The sequence below is a fragment of the Anser brachyrhynchus genome (assembly GCF_964034855.1).
Source record: "Anser brachyrhynchus genome assembly, chromosome: 2".
Lineage (NCBI taxonomy): Eukaryota > Metazoa > Chordata > Aves > Anseriformes > Anatidae > Anser > Anser brachyrhynchus.
In genome coordinates, this window is record NC_137695.1 from 99,017,917 (window position 1) to 99,034,207 (window position 16,291).

Sequence of the window (16,291 nt, forward strand, 5' to 3'; positions counted from 1 at the left end):
GAGCACAAAAATCAAAATCAGGCTATATCCTAGCAACTGTGTTGATGGTAGGGGCAAGTATGAAAGGCATTAGAGTTAAAAATGCTGCGTCTTCAAGAAAGTTCTCCAGATTATTTCTGCCGTAAGGAAAAGTTTGTCATGTGCCATAAATAAGATGGTGGAGACAAATGCAGGTCATATTTATCATTAGAGTAATTCCACTAATAGCAATGGGACAACTTGTATGATGAGTAAAAGGTAGAAAGGATACGACCACAACCTGACACCCCATCCAGTTTGTCATCAGATATGCCCAAGCCTCTTATTGTGGTTATGTGCTAATAGATTCCTCAGATCCAGAAATACGTGCAGCTCTTCAAATGGAAAACTATTTTGCAGTCTGTTTGCTGGATCAGTGCGTGACCAAATTAATGGGGCACAAGAGCTTGACCTTACTCCATGCAGACCAGAGTACATCAGGGCGCAAACCTTTGCGGGAGCATGGTGTATTCCTGCAGGACAAACTTCAGGATGGGCCTCGCACCGTGCAGCTACTGAGAGACAGATTTAAAGAAAAGAGAGAAATTTTTGCAGTGCACCTGAGAAGTTGATGCATTTTATCAACGAGTGTATGCATATTATTGATTGAAACCAGTTTGTTTTAGGGGGAAATTTGTGCCACTTACAGAAACTTTGAAAGCACATGAGTGGTAGAAGGGCCCATTGTAACTGGAGTCAGAAATTCGACTTTCTAGTTAAAAAACATCTCTGGGAGTGTTTCTGTGCACTGATCTGCAGATGTACATGGGTATTAGTGGCATCTGTGCCCTCTAGTTTGCAAGTTCTACACATGCCCTCTGTATTTCCAAATGTACTAAGAAAAAGCCTGTTTTAGAGCATAGAAGATTAGTGCAAGATTATTTGTTGTCAGACTTTGTGTACTTTTTTTTTTTTTTTTTTTTTTTAACCCAAGCAGGCTTTGAAAGCAAATCTCTGGTTTAGATTAAAATAAAATATATTGCTTTATTGGCAGAACTGGAGAACTAACTAAAGCTAAGGGCTGCGTTTAAAAGGGATGGTTGAGAGAGAAATATGAAGGGTGACACCAAGAAAAATGCTAGTCTGAGTCCTGAGATGGGGGAGCAGAATCCTTAAAAAAATCCCAAGAGCCTCAAGCCGTCCTGGATTTGCATTATTTCTGTACATCCTCTACATTTCAGATAGGTTTGTGGCAACAAAAAATACTTGCCAGCACAAAAGCTCTGAGCAAGCACCCAGTGAAAGCTAAAACTGACTCCTCTAGTTACATTTCACTGAAAATATCTGTGTATGTGACACGCACACACACACACACACACACACATATAAAATGTAATCCAAACTTGGCTTGTTTGCCTGCCTTGAAGTATTTATACATGCTTTCAACTTCGCTTTTAGAGACATGGCCTTTATTCCTCGCTATTCTATTATGGTGTTTCTCAGGAACCTTTCTTATCTAAACTTCCACCAATCATTCCTAAGGCTAAGTTATGCAGACAAGTCATTGCACAGATTTTCATCAAAATGCCATTTTCCTTAACTTGAGAAAGCCGAGTCCCAAACGCTGAACAAATAATTTATTAGGCTATAGCAAAAGTAAATAAATGCTTTCCTGCTCCAAGTATTTCATTAGCCAGAATTATTATACATACGAGTCTATAAATAGCAAAACGCGTATTGAGCCATTAATATCACTGACATTCTCATACAAAATACTGTAATTTAAAGAATTTGAAACAGGAGGACATCTCCTGGAAGATTTCTGGCAAAGATAAAGTGGGTAAACAATGTCTGCAAACAGATTAATCACCCGAGGTAATGGCATGTTAATAATGGTTCGAAAATTAAGGATGTCTCCTCCACCTGAAATGTCTAACGCCATTGAGGATGTCAGGCCAAAGACATTTTGTGCGTCTTCTTGGCACATGAATTCTTACCCCCCTGTTCCAGGTTTGCTTTCAAAACCCAGAAGTGCTGGGATCAGCAGAAGAAATGTGAGAAAATCTCCTATTTAAAATTACATGGACAGAGGAACTCTGCTAGTGGCTTTCCGTGAAATTAATATACCGCTTGATTGTTTTTAAAGTCTCTGCATCTTCTGAATTTTTAATTGCCTTTCCATTAAAGTGGAATGCCCCTCGCTTGCTAGGCTTCAGACGGGCTCTCCCGTCCCTTCGCCCCTGTAGCCCCACTACCCCTCATTTTATGGGAGCGAGGGGTGCAAGACTGGGCCGCATGGAAGCAAATATGGAAAATATTAAGCATTTTCAGGACTCTGTCAAGTAATACAGCAAGCGCAGTGTTGAGTGTGCTCACAATTTACTGTCTAACAAAGAGAACCTACACAGACTATGAAAGAAAAGGGGTAGGTCATGAAAATCGCATTTTTATGTAGAGGAGTTTGGAAGTCTCATGCACCTTTCATTGCTCTAACTTGTCAATTTTCACCATATGGAAATTATTAGCCTAATACTGTAGTTCTAAATACTGCCCAGGAATGCTGATTTATAATGGATTTTTTACTCTTTGTGTAAAGAAATGCTGAACTACTATATAAACTGTGATTAGGGGATCCGCGCTCTCGTGTCGTACGCGTGTGCCCGGGGTGAATTCTTGAAGCTCGGAGCGGTGACTTCTGCTTCGGTCCTCATGTGGGTGCATCCAGAATGAGCGAACTTGCAATTGTCCCAAAGGTTTGGGGCAACCGAGACCAGAATTTGGCCCGGGATTGAAAAAGCATGTAGGAAAGATGCTGATGTATACATAAGGAACAAAATCCAGGCGTTCCAGATATATTAATTACCGTCGACGCATTAAAAACACTGCCTTAAGGTAATGAAGCTGCTTTGGAGGGATAGGCAAAGAGCATTTTTTTGGGGTGCCCTCTCAGTATTTTGACCAGCTGCTACTCATGTCCAGTAATTTTTTTTTTCCTGTGAATTAGAAGTAAACGTGATTGTCCCAAATACATCCCACTCAAGCATTCATGCTGAAAGCAGCAACAATTGTCAATGACCTTTAACACGCCTGCTATTCAAATTAGTGCAGATCATTAATCACACATAGCTTACATTTTATGATTCGTGTATCCTTCATTACCAACTTTCCCTCTCGCCCCCCCCCCCCCCTTTCCCCCCCCGCCCCTTTTCTTTATTCCGAGAGCTCTGGCAAGCCGTGCTGCAAACAGCCGAGCTCGGAGCCCCCCCCTTCCCTCCTCCCGGTCTTGTTTTGCTGCTTTTTTTTTTTTGCAAGCGGTGCCGGAGCAGCTCGCGTCCCGGAGCGCAAGACAGAGCCCGGAGGGAGGCGGGCGCGGGGCCGGGGGGCGCGGGGGCTCCGGCACCGGGCCGGGGGGGGGGATAAAGCGGGGAGCCTCCTCCAAAGTGCTCCGTGTCAATTCGACGTCATCGCACGTTACGAGACAAAGAAAGGGGGAAAAAAAAAAAAGGAAAAAAAAAAGAAAAAGAAAAAAAGAAAAAAGGGGGGAATAAAAAGTGGAGAAAAAAAGGAAAAAAAAATAGGAAAAAAAATAGGAAAAAAAAAAAAGCCTCCCCACTCTTGATGTCTAGGAGCAAGCTTTAGCAGATTAAATTCGGGTTTTCCAGCCGTAGACTAAACATATTCCGGTCGCCTATGGCACACATATTTGGCGTGATTAAGGCGAGCTTCGCAAACACGCAGGGAAATTGGGCTTGAACTTTTTTTTTTTCGGGCGCAGGAGCGGGTCTGCGTGTGGCGGTGTTGTTGTTGTTGTGCTGTTTTTTGTTTGGTTGGTTGGTTTTGGGGGGGCGAGCCATATGGCAGATTGATTCGGTCGGAGGGCTTTCAACTTCCCCAGCGCGGCCGCTGAACGGTACCAAGGCTTTGATGTCTCGGCCGAGGACTTTTTGGCGTTGCGATGGGTCCGTAAATGTTTCAGCAGCGCCATTCGCTCCCCCCCCCCCACCCCCCAAAAATAAAAAGAATGAAAAAAAAAAAGGAAAAGAAGAAAAAGAGAAAGGAAAAGAGAAAAAAATGAAATAATAAAAAGGGAAAAAAAAAGAAAAGTGAAAAAAGAAAAATGGGAAAAAAGGGGGAAAAAAAGGAAAAATGGAAAAAAAAGGAAAAAGAAGGGGAAAAAGGAAAAAAAGGGGGAAAAAAGGGGGGAAAAAAGGGAAAAGCAAAGTTTCTCCTGGAAATGCATCTGGGGCAGCCCCGCACCTTGCCGGGCGGAGGGAGGGCCGTGGGAAGCGGGTCCGCGGCAGCCCCCCCCCGGCGCCCCCCTCTCCCCCCCGGCACGGGCGCGGGCGGTGCGCGGGGGCGGTCCGCGGGCGCGGGGCGCGGCGGGGGCCGGCGGGGGCCGGCGGGGGCCGGGGGCCGCCCCCGTGGAGCCGCTCGGCGGATCATGTGCAGCTCCTCGCCGCCGCCGCTCGCATGCGGCGCTCGGCTTCACCTTCAGGGCGGCGGGGGGGCTTCCCCGCGGAGGAAAGCGGCCGAGGAGGAGGTGAGGGAGGGTCCCCCGGGGGTGGGGGGCAGCGTCCCCGGGGGAAAAGTTCGCCCCCCGCCCCCCCCCCCCCCGCTTGCACGCGTGGGGTTGGGGTGTCCCCCACCCCCCCCCCATCCCCGCTTGCAGTCCCTCGGGTCCAAAATGGGAACTTTTGGGGTGTCGGGGACCGGTGTGGCCGCTGGGGGGGGCAGGGGGCTCCGGGGGGGCTTTGCACGCTCGGGAGGGGGGCGCTGAGCGCCGCGTTAGCCCGTTAAGAGACAAAGAGCAAATTGCCTTCCCTGAAAGTAAAACGCTGCGGCTAATGAAGGTGGGTGATGGGGCTCCGAGCCCGAGGAGCCGCTTAAATTATTGAGTGTTTTCTTCGCCTTTCTTACTCTTATTATTGTTATTTTCCCGGTGGTGTTGGCTCGGCGTGCGCGTAAAAACGCCTCGTATTGCGCCCTTGTTCCCGAGTTGCTCGCAGTTGCCGGCAGATAAGTGAGTGCTCCCCATTAAAGAAGTGCACAGTTTATCAAAGGAAGTTGGGGGTGGGTGGGGAGAGAAAACAATTCCTCCCGCATAGACGGCGAGAAGGGCTGGAAGGACGGTGTCCCCGGAGCGATCCTTTCCAGGAGAAGGGAGAAAACAGCCCGGGTGGGGTGGGGGGATTTGATGTGGATGGCAAGGGGAAAAAAAAAAAAGTGTGTGTGTGTGGGGGGGTGGCTGGAGAGGCAAGAAGAATAGAAATAATGCAGTTCCAGACATTTTGTGCTATAAAAGCTTTCCTCCTCCTCCTCCTCGTCCTCCCTCCCCCCGCTCCTATCTTCGGTGCTCATTAGCATCCGGCGGAGTTGCGAGCCTAATGCGAATTAAGCACCCGGGCAAGTTTAGGGAAAGTTTTCTATGGGTAAACTTTGTTCCGGGCGACCAAGGTGGGGGATTAAAGCGGGCGGGTACGTGTGCGGAGGCTTGTGGGGAATGACAGCCAGCCCTTTTTTTTTTTTTTTTTCTCTTTTTTTTTTTTTTTTTTTTGCTCGGAAAAGCAGCTAACCCCCGCAATTAACTGCCGTAGCCGAACCGTGTATTCGAAGCTGGAAAGCGTCGGGTCGGAGCCGGCGCCGTTTATTTGTCAGGAACCTTTACTACGGCTGGCGGCAGCAGGCAGGGACCTTGGGGGCAATGCGCATTGTGCGTCCCGAGCCCGCTCCCCGCGTTGCGGCTGCGGGCGCTCGACGTGCGAACGTAAAATTTGCTCGGGCGACTTTGGAAAACATTAATTCTGCTCTTTATTTAATCCAGATGCACGGCTCCCCTCCCCGCCCCCCCCCCCCTTTTGCTGCCTTATTGTTGGTTTACGTTTTCTGAAAAGGCGACTGGTGTAACCTGTGGAATTTGAAATGCAAATAAAAGCCTGTGGGAGCTGAGGCAGAACAAATCAGCATTTATAAAGTGAAAAAGATTTAATGTCTTTGAAACCATTGCGAGATTATTTATTTTTTTACAAGAAGCGAATCGTGACGTCAGGTCGTTTGGGAAAGATTTTTTTTTATTATTATTTTTTTATTTTTTAATGTCTGAAACCCGGGTATGCGGAGCGCTTACAGGAAAAACAGATTACAAGATTAACATCTGTTAACATGATCGTTTATCTCCAGCCAAAAATAGGTCAGGCCTTTCTTAAGGAAACGCGATTGCCGGCCGCATGATTAAATAATGAAATTAGGCTGATGAGTTCATAAATTAACGCGGGTCGGCAGCATCCATAACCTGACCTGTGACAAAAACATGCAAATCGGGAGGGGGGGGGGGGGACAGGGGGAGCAGCGTAAGGTCAAAGTCCCTTTTTGGGGAGAGACTCGACTCTTTCCTCCTCCTCCTCCTCTTCCTCCCCGCCCTCCCCGGACTGCCTCCCCCCCCCGGGGAGCCCAAGTTCCCTCGGCGGGGAGGGGCGCCGGGGGTGTCACGGCCGGGGGCGGAGGCAGCCCGGAGGGGGGGGGGACAAGGAGAAGGGGGGGGGGGGGACACCGCCCGGTCCCCGCCCGCCCGCGGTCCCCACCCCGCCGGGGCGGCTCCTGAGAGCCCCGAGCCCGCCCCCGGCCCCGCCCGGCCCCGCTGGGGGGGATTTGGGGGCAGGATTTTGGGGGGGGGGGGGTGAGTCCGGGCGTGGCGAGGTGCGGCGCTGCCTTCAGCCCCCGGCGCATCCTCCGCCCGGCCTCGTTATTTGCATCCAGGCTCCCTGCAAACGGGAGGAGGAGGAGGAGAAGGGGGGGGGATTGTTGTTTTTTTATTTTATATATATATATATATAAAACATTATTTGTTTTGGGGAAGTGAATGCACAAGTACCCCTGCCGACCCCCCCCCCCGGGCCCGCAGCGAGGGTCCCCCCCGCGCGTTGGCGCTGCGCCACCGGCTGTATTTCACGCTCGCTGCGCTAAATGAGTTAGCAGCGAGAGGGTTTTTCATTAACTCGGCTTGGCAACCATCCTTTGGTTGCCCCCCTCCCCCCCCAAAAAAAGCAGAGTTTTAGGTGCAGGTGTGTGCGTCCGTGCGGGGATGTGGGTGCTGCACCGAGGCAGGTGTGTGCACACACATGCGTGTGAGGTTGGGGATCGCAGCTGTGCTCCCTCCGTACAGCCCCCCAAGCTCCTCAGGCTTGCTGCTGCTGGGGGGCAGCAGGTCGGGAATAACTGTATTGCAAGCGGTCTTGGGTGTTTTCGTGGAAAAGCAGCTTTTGGAGCAAGGTTTTCATCGAGGTGGGGAGCGTTTGGGGAGTTTTACTCATGCGATGAGGTGTGGTGGCTGGCATGGAAGAGCGGTGAGTGCTGCCGCTTTGTTTTCCACCAATGCATCCTTTGGCTCTGTCTCTACAAACCCAACGTTGGCTGTCCCCTCCCTGCACACCTGGACCTGCCAGGGATGATCACTGGGATTTTAGGGAGCTTTCTGCCCTGTGAAGCTGGCAGCCGAAGTTGTGCGGGAGCACCTGTGGCGTAAGGAGCCCTACGGCTGGGTTGTTCAAGGGGACACCTTCAGTTTCACAGGAGTAACCTCCACAGCCATCGTGAGTGAGCTCCGCGTCGCCAAGTGACTTTGTGGAGGGCTGGTTCGCTTCGTGTGACGGGCACTGTGCACGCCCTTACCAGTGCCTGGTGTGAAATACTGCTCAGATCTCGCTGATAATTCTTGTCTGGGCCTCATTGTCAAGCCTCCAGTACCTTTAAAGCCCAGTGACGTAGGAGGGGTACCTAGTTAGTATTGTGTGGCCTGCGTGAACAATAGGGCATTATTTACCACCCCCCTGAGGCCCCCAAACTGTTAGTTGAATATGTAGGGATAATACAAAAGGAGGGGGAAAAAAAAAAAAGGAAATGTTATATTAAGCAGCAGTGGGAATAACATTGTTTTAAAGCAAGGAATGATGTAACAGGTTATCCAAAACATGCTTAAAGAAGGGAGTGGTGTTTGTGAACATGGCTCCTATCTAGGCGCAGCATGAGGTCAATTGCTGGCCGCGACTAAAACAATATGCATCCAGAGCTGCATGCTGTCCCTCCGTAAATATGTGCAGCTATTTCTCTGCACATCACAGAAAAGAAAACAGTTTACATCACTAAGATGAAAGCTACCTATTGTTACTTGCCAGTGACCTCAGCAACAGTGTCGCTGGCTGGGATGGAGCGAGGAGGTGACATTTAACTTTCGGAGATTAAAGTTTTCCTGTGACAGTGACTAATGTCTTTACTTTAAAAATCAGGCTCATCATATGTTTTTATAGTTGGTCATAGTATCGTGCTGTCACCGAGATTTAATAATGCCAATTATCAGCACAAAAGTACCCATCGGAAAGGTGAAAAGGGTTGTGCCATCCTCTGAACCTCTGCCTGTCCAACTGCCCATAAGTGCAGTCGCCCTTCATTTTAGCACACAAAGATGTTTAAGACTTGATATTTTACACGTCTGCTTAGGAAGCAGGGACGTTTTCTTCAACTGACTGAAAATATAAATACGCTTTAAAACGCGCCTTGATGTGGGTGCTTGTGTAGCTGATGCCATAGGGGACAGCCCGGAACAGCGTAGCTGGATGAATGATGTAGTCACGAACTGCTGCAAACTTTGGGTGGTCTACTTATTTGGGTTTGTTTTTAAGGGCTTTACGTGCAGGTGACTTCAACAGCTACCTGTTGTTACCTGTGATACTGCCTGGTGGGCTTTACCTTGAGATCCTATCTAGCGAGGGGTGGATTCTATATTTAGCGCGGTCCAAATCCAGTCAAATCAGTAACAACTTTGAAAGACCTCGCTTCTGAAAATGCCTAAATTCATGCTTAGCCAAGTACTTCTGTGACTTCTTTGGGAGTGCACACTGTCTGCAGAAAGAGCAAACGCGTAAGCCTTTGTGAGACCGGTGACAAAGTCTGCGTATGAATACTCAAACTGGAAAGCTGGGTTTGACTGTCTTGTTTCTTAAAGTCATCAAAATAGAAAGCTGAAATACAAAGTGATTGCATTTTACAGGAAGTAACTTGTCTGAGCTCGCTGAATTTACAAGTAAAATGTGCTGGTTTAAATTTTTGAGACACAAGTATGACTTTGTAGATACACACCTTTTAAGCCTGAATGGGCACTAGATTTTTGCACAGAAAGAGAAGTTGAGGAAATGGACTGCTGTTTTTCCTGATTATGTGGTGTTCCTCTGTTGGGTAAGAGCGTGTACAACCTTCCCATAAATTGACTTGCTGCTTGTGGGCGCAGTGCTGTCCCCTAATGAGCATGCTTGCCACTCCCTTTGACTACTGGGAGTTGCATGAGGGTTTCTCAGGGTGGAATTACAGTTTCTGTATTTCAATAGCAGAGCCTGAAATCCTTAAGAATATTGATGCTTAATCAGCTAAAGCTTACTTTGGTGTTCTTTTTTTCTTATTATTCTTTTTCTCTGTAGCCATAAACTTCATCTGGATAATTAATCACAGCATTGCAAGAAAGCAGCCAAAAAAAAAAAGTCACATTTATTTGATTAGATATCTGCAACATAAATATTTGAACCTTGGAGCAACATTGCTTTTTTGAAAGCAGACATCTTACATGCTGCGAATGTTTATACGTTTCAGTGCTAGGATAAAGCTGTTATGACTCAGTCACTTAAGGCAAAATTCTGATTTTCGGTTACCCACTGTAACTGCACAGTGACTCTGGGGGGGCATTACCCGCACAGTGCTTTGGAGTTAGTACATAACGAATGGCAGCTTTCTTGTTTGTAACTTGTACATGAGAAGTAAGTGAGACTTCCTTTCCTTTCCCAGCAGAAACGATTCTAGTAAATGTTATGGTAGGGAGCCTGCGTTAAAACATGCTAGTGGGTTATGGTCCAGGTAGTTACCATTGCCATAGCTTTCATTAGGATGATGACTTCATTGCAAATGTTTACTTTCATTACCCAACTGTTAGTCAGCAAAAGTTCTGTCTCTTGATCTGCTGAACCTGCTTTGCTATTTGAAGCTGTTGAGCTTTATGTTGTGTGGTGTTTTTTTTTTTGATGCAATGATTGCTCAACGTTGATTATTCATTTTTTGATGTTGTTTACATCTTGGTTATCTGTAGAGCCGCATCAACGCTGTTACACGTTTCATGTTAGCAGTTTCTCTTTGCATTCCAGAAACTGTATTACGGCAACACTTCTTATGCAAACAGACTCAGGGAATTAAGCATATGTTCGGAGATTAAATTAGTGCACGGATGGACAGTGCTTGTATCTCTTAAGTTGCAGCCAAACTATTTATTGCCTAATAAGTTCTAGCAGGTATTTTATAGCAGTCGCACTTGGCTGCTGTGAGATAATACGTTTGTTTACTGCTCCTGAGTCGTGTGCTAACGTTGTGAATCCATGTGGTGCAGGGGCACTGGGAAGGCAGCTATTTTTGCGGTGATGAAGTCACACGTTCAGGTTTGTTAATGAAGACGGTGCGCTGAGCTGCTGTAAACCTTACAGTATGGAAGCACAGAGGCTTTTACTGGGGATTCACAGTTGCTTACATTTGGATGACTATTAAAATTCCCTTTTGCTCATCGTTCATTGAAAAGATTGCTTTTGGAAAGGAGTTCAATTCGTATCAGCAGGTCATTGTGTAGCTTAACTCTTGTTCCACAAAATCCACGTTTCATTATAGGCAGTGGCGGAAGCCATAGGCCAGGCATTGCTGTTGCACAACCGTCGTAAAGCCAAGGTAACTTTAGTAGAGTTGGGCTGAATATACAGGGCTGTGTGTGGGGATGAATTTAGCACACAGCACTTAGCTCCTAATTAAAGCTTATAGCATTACATCAGTAATCAGGGCACTCTTAGAATCTCTAAGAAATTACTTTTTTCTTTGTTTGCTCCTCTCCATTTTCTTGCTTACTGTCTCGCCATCCGGCGTTGGGAGCTTGCCTTCCCATGCTATGGCTGTCATATTTACGTCTTGGAGAAAATGTGTTCCAGCAGTCTACTCCAAATTGCAAAGCAGGATAATTTTGTGGCTCCCCAAATCTTTAAGGACAGTTTCTAAAATGATCTAGCTTTTAATCTTCTTTTCAAAGTAAAATAGAAACTACAAAGCACATGTAATTACAATTTGTGGCTATTTTTAGCATCCTGACATGTTTAGTTTATACTGAAATGATAAAAACAAATACTCAGCACCCGGGGTAGGCAGACAGTTTTCAAACCCAACAGCATCCGCTCCATCTACACTGCGTGTTATTTCATACATGTTTGCTTTGGTGTTTTTTTTTTTTTTGGTTGGGAGTCTAACAAAACTGTATGTTTCAGTACATTACAGAGGGGTGCAGAGAAAATGAGAGCTCTGTGCATCGGGTAGTTCCGGTTTGGAGTGTTTTGCTGAAAATCAGATCAAATGTCAGTGAGTTTTAATGTATTCCAAACACACACATGCTTTTCTTTTCAATCAGGTAGAATAAAGGAAGAACAGTGAGTTGGCTTGCTGCTATTTTCACGCTGTGCGGAAACGCTCGTGTTGGTTTGTTGCAGTGATAAAGCTGCCTCAGTCGTATTTTTTTTTAATTTTTTATTGTTTTTTAACAAGATGGTGATCAGTGAAGTGGCATTCATTTTCAGGAAATAGACTGGTAGAAACAGAGGTGCTCACAAGTGCTTTAGTCATAACTGTAGTCTAGTTTTAAAATAATGTTTATTCATTAACAATAGGTTGGGGAAAGAAATTATCCTTTTTTTTTTTTTAAAGGGCAGTGTGTGTTCAGTCACCATGTGGTAGTATTTAACCCATATTGTGTGAACTGGCAACGAGTTGCATTTATGCTCTGACTTGTTTTAGCGTTTAGACTGTTCTTTTTCTCATATCTAGTACAATAAATGATGCATTTAAAGTTGTGCAATGTAACTATGTCTTTTGCTATTTTGCTACATTGTTACAATGATACCAGGTTCATGAGTAAGCGATTTTTTTTTCCTCCTGAAATAACTTCTTAAGAAATAGTTGAGCTCTGAATGTTGAAATGATTTGCGAGAAGAGTTACGAACAATAGCCTGTGGCACGACATGCTGTAAAGAATTGCGGGGCAAAGTGTTACTCTGCTGGCTGAAACTAGAGCTGCTCCTTTGATAGCTGAGGATGTGCTTGGAAAGACTTTTTTTTTTTTTCCTTCCCCCCCCCCCCCCCCCCCCCCCCCCCGTACAGTCTCACAGAAGTTGCTTATTTGCCAATTTTAGTAGATGCGCTCTGTCTTCCCTTGCAGTAGACTGTGTGGCATCCACATTGGTGTGCTGGTACCAGTATCGGCAGCCATAAGTATGATAAAACCATGAATCAGGCAGCTTACTTAAACCGTGCAATTAGGGAAATGAGGTCATTTATTTTCCCTTTGGATTTCAAGCCCCTAGTGGTTGTCTTTTCAAACTTTCTTTCTCTGTGCAGTCATAGGTATGGACATCTCTGGGGCTTCAGGAGTTCAGGCTCTACTGGGGAGCACCGAGATATGCAGTTAGCTGCACTCGGTGTGTTGTGTGAGAACTTTCAAAACTCATTGGTGCTCCTTGGTGAGATACCAGTTGCCCACCATCTGTCTCCTAAAGCCGTTTCTTTTAACCTTGGAATACAAAAATATTTCAACAGGGTTATTCACTTGTTTGTGCAAAGTGTTTATAATAGTACCAAAAAACTGCAAAGCTTCTTCCAGTTTCAACGTGGTGTTTGAATACTAATTTATAACAATTAGAAATGTCTAACATTGTAATTTACAGAAGTTGAAAGGAGCATTAAACACTACCCTTCCAACATTAAATGTAGCTTTTCTTCCAGTATGTAGCTGCTTGCATGAAACCAAGGGTCTGTCTTCCAGATTGTTGTGCTATCACGTTGACGTATCCTTGAATAAACTACCAGTCTTGTAAATTATCACGTCAGCTCCTTTGCAACATCCTGTGTATAACTGTACCTTTAGCTGATTAACACAATACTTTCTTGATACTGTTTTTAACAACTCTGTGAAAGCTTATTTTAAGAGCATTTTAGAGAAGTGTTTTCATCAATGCTGAGAAATGCTGCAAGAAATCTATAAATACATACTTCAATTAGGCTTGCTCTGTTTGTCTTTTTCTTACTTTTCCCCCAGCTGAATTTTACCTCTGTAATGAATGCTGTGATCTTCAATGCATAATTTATATTGACATTAATAATGATACTTGGAGAATCTTCTAATGCCAGTTTGAGAAAACATTACAGTTTATGTTGTTAACCCTCATCCCATTAAATCTGAACTGATTTTAGTAGAAAGAGCAATGGCTATTGATGATAGGAGGAAATAATTCTCTTCTTCTCCTTGTAGCAAGCATATTAGAGAGCTCGTGTTATCGTGAGTGGTACATACCAGGTGTCAAGTGACATGCCAGGCACACAGCTTTGCTTCTGAATGACTCCTTCAAATTAGAAAGTAATGGCTTTAAAGGGATAAAGCTGGTAATCGGAGTCTCTCAGTGCTCCAATGCTGGTACGTGTGCATTTGCAAATGTTATTTGTTTATGTACTTTTCTGATGAATTGCAAAAGTTTTGGTAACCTTGGGTGAATTTAGAGGGGAAAATACTATGTGGAAATTGTGGGATTAATGGTTTAGCAGTTGGGATTAAAAATAGTCTTAGCAAATTACCCTGTTGATACTGAAGCCAGAATCTGTTAATGGGGTTACAAGCAGATTGGTTTATCAGTCGGTTATTTTCTAGGTTGATTAGGGATTATAGGTCGCCATGTATTTCTATCACAAAAGTAAGCAGTGCAAAAGGCTAGGATTGCTAATGTTTCATTTCAGTTTCACATGCTTAAAAGTTCAGCGTCTGGAGCTTGAAAGTGTCTTCTGGAGTGTGTTGCCCAGATTTTGGTGTTCTGAAGTGGGTTTCCAAGGCGCCTCGGTGTTGTAAAGTGGTGGCTTGGCTTGTTTAGGGTCTGAAAAACAAAGCTAAGACGCTAAGGCAGTCGGTGAACCTTGCAGGCTACTAAGAGCTAGACTTGAAAAACCAGTACATTTAATAAATGAATTGTTTGTTGTTATGTTTCTTGCTGCTTCAATGAAGAACCTAGGGCACTTTGTAAGTCATGATAATATATGTGATGTAGGAGGATGAGGCGTGATTGTGGGATAGTTAAGTTGTGGACACCCTGTAGTGATCACTAGCCTTCCCCCTTTTTGAACAGCGGTAAAGATAAGATTAGTCCCTCCTTGGAGTTACTCAAAAGCTGCCTGGACATGGTCCTGGGTGACCTGCTCTGGTCTTGCTTGAGCAGGGAGCTGGACCAGATGGCATCCAGAGGTCCCTGCCAGCCTCAGCCATTCTGAGATGGCACGGAGGCCACTCATGGCACAGGAGCTGCAGTGTGCAATAGATTGATGACTTTTTTTCTGTCCTATTCTAACTTGCAAACAAACTGCTTTCCTGTGTAACAAAACGTTCTAGCTGCCACCTGTATGTTGCAGGCCACATGTTCGCCTCTGAGCTAAGCAGAGAATTGCAAACCAGAGCATTCCCTCAGAGACTTCCTAAAAAATGAGAGCTGTGATGGAGTCCTATAGATATTAATCTTATCAATGCTATCTAGCTTGGGAGGTTCCGTGGCCTCCACACCCTTTGCTACAGTGTCCTGGTGTTAAGCTTGAGATAACCTAGTGAAATTTATTGGCTTTTCAATACTTGCTGAGTGAAATGCAGCCAGATGACAGATGAAGACTTCCATAACTTTATAGCTAGGTCTCGGGCATTGGAGAAGATTGGTGGTGTGACTCGCCAAGGCTTGCATTTCTGGCCTGGAGAGAAAGGCAGATGGTTATTCTCTTAATATGGCTCTTCTGGGTCTGTGTGAGTATTGTGCTCAGAGAGGATGGGAGATTGGAGAGAAAGCATGGTGAACATGGTCAAGGATGAGGGGTCCAGGGCAATGGCAGGGTCAAGAAGTTTGTCTGAAGTTTGCTTCAAGGCCTCTGTCTTCCAGGTCCTTGTGCAGACTAGCATAGGTTACTCTGCAGCATGTAGGGACCTTCCAGCATTCCTGCTGGTAGGGTTGGGAACATGGCCATCCGGGCTGGTATTTCCCCTACACAAGGAAGAAAACATGACTCAGGAGAGTCTCTGCCCTTTGTCCTACCCATGGAGGACACACTCTGTCTTAAACGCTTTTCAATATTTAAGAAAAAAGGACATGGTGATCAGAAGTGCAAGTCTGACAGCAAAGAAGATGCTAGACGTGAAACAGATTGATGTTCTTACAAAACCATTTCAGTCTGCTTTGTTGAGTATACTTTACGTTTTGGAGAAGAGAACAGTAGGGCTGAGATCCCACTTTGTCATTCTAATATCCAAACTGAAGTTTTCAGTTTTAATTTTCTCAGTAATCTGTTTAAAAAAATAAGTTATCTATGTAGGCATAGGGGTACGTGAATGTGGAAAAAAAATACGAGAAGTGATTTTGAAGAGTAATAAAAATGCTCTTTATACAGTCACCCCTGCTTTATGTGCATGACATGGGAGTCTGACGGATTTTAACTGGTGTGACTTAGTTTTCTCATGGAGTCTTACAGCCACTCAGAGAACTTTGCTGAGGAATAGATGCACAAAGTTACTTCTTGTGGGATTCTACCCACAAGGTTATACCTTGTGTTTGGGATAGCAGAGCTGTGCAAGGATTAGCTGGTTGACTTGTGAAGATCTCTCAGCCATTTCACAACTGGCATCAGTGTTGGTCTCTGTAGAGAAACTGGAGGTGGTACGGGCAGCATCTGCTCTAAGAGCCTAAGGAAAACAGAAAACCAGCTGTGAGGAGCTGAACACAACCTTGAAGGAAAAGGGGTATACAACAGGACTGCACAGAAATAAGGGGGGAGCGGGGGGTGGAGAAGAGGCAGAGGGAAGGGTGTTTCAGGAGGATCCATGGATGTACAGGAAGACTGGAATGGTGGAGAACCACTTTCTCCCATGCCTAGGGACACTTGGTTTCTGTAGATGAGTTTCGGTATTATTTGTTTCCTCGGAAATCTTCATAGCAGGAATCTGGGTTTATTTGTGTTACGGTAGTAGAAGTATCACTGCCCCTTGGTGATGTTTTTTCTTCGTAAGCAGAGAGGATAAGGTGACGACTGGAGCCCCTCCAGTCCAGACTCACTGGATGTCACTGCCTGGGATGACTTAAAATGGTCTGACTGAAATCTTCTTTATTTCCCTTGGCGCTGGCCTGCCTGGTTGCCTCCACCATCCCGCAGCCGCATGGGAAGGAGGCAGGGCATGTGAAGAGCCGTGTAGGAGATGTCTGGT

General features: G+C 45.6%; 1 protein-coding gene across 8 annotated transcripts in view; it reads left to right on the forward strand.

Annotated features, from left to right (window-relative positions):
- The window catches only part of ZNF516 (zinc finger protein 516), a 186,062-nt gene that overhangs the window by 61,849 nt on the left and 107,922 nt on the right, over nt 1-16,291 (forward strand). For 4 of the 8 annotated variants that reach the window (XM_080578634.1, XM_080578642.1, XM_080578643.1 and 1 more), the window contains exon 1: nt 4,361-4,498. The exons of 1 other annotated variant lie outside the window; for it this stretch is intronic. The gene's annotated coding sequence lies outside the window, so the exon portion shown is untranslated. 3 more of the 8 variants (XM_080578638.1, XM_080578637.1, XM_080578636.1) reach the window with 3 other exon arrangements.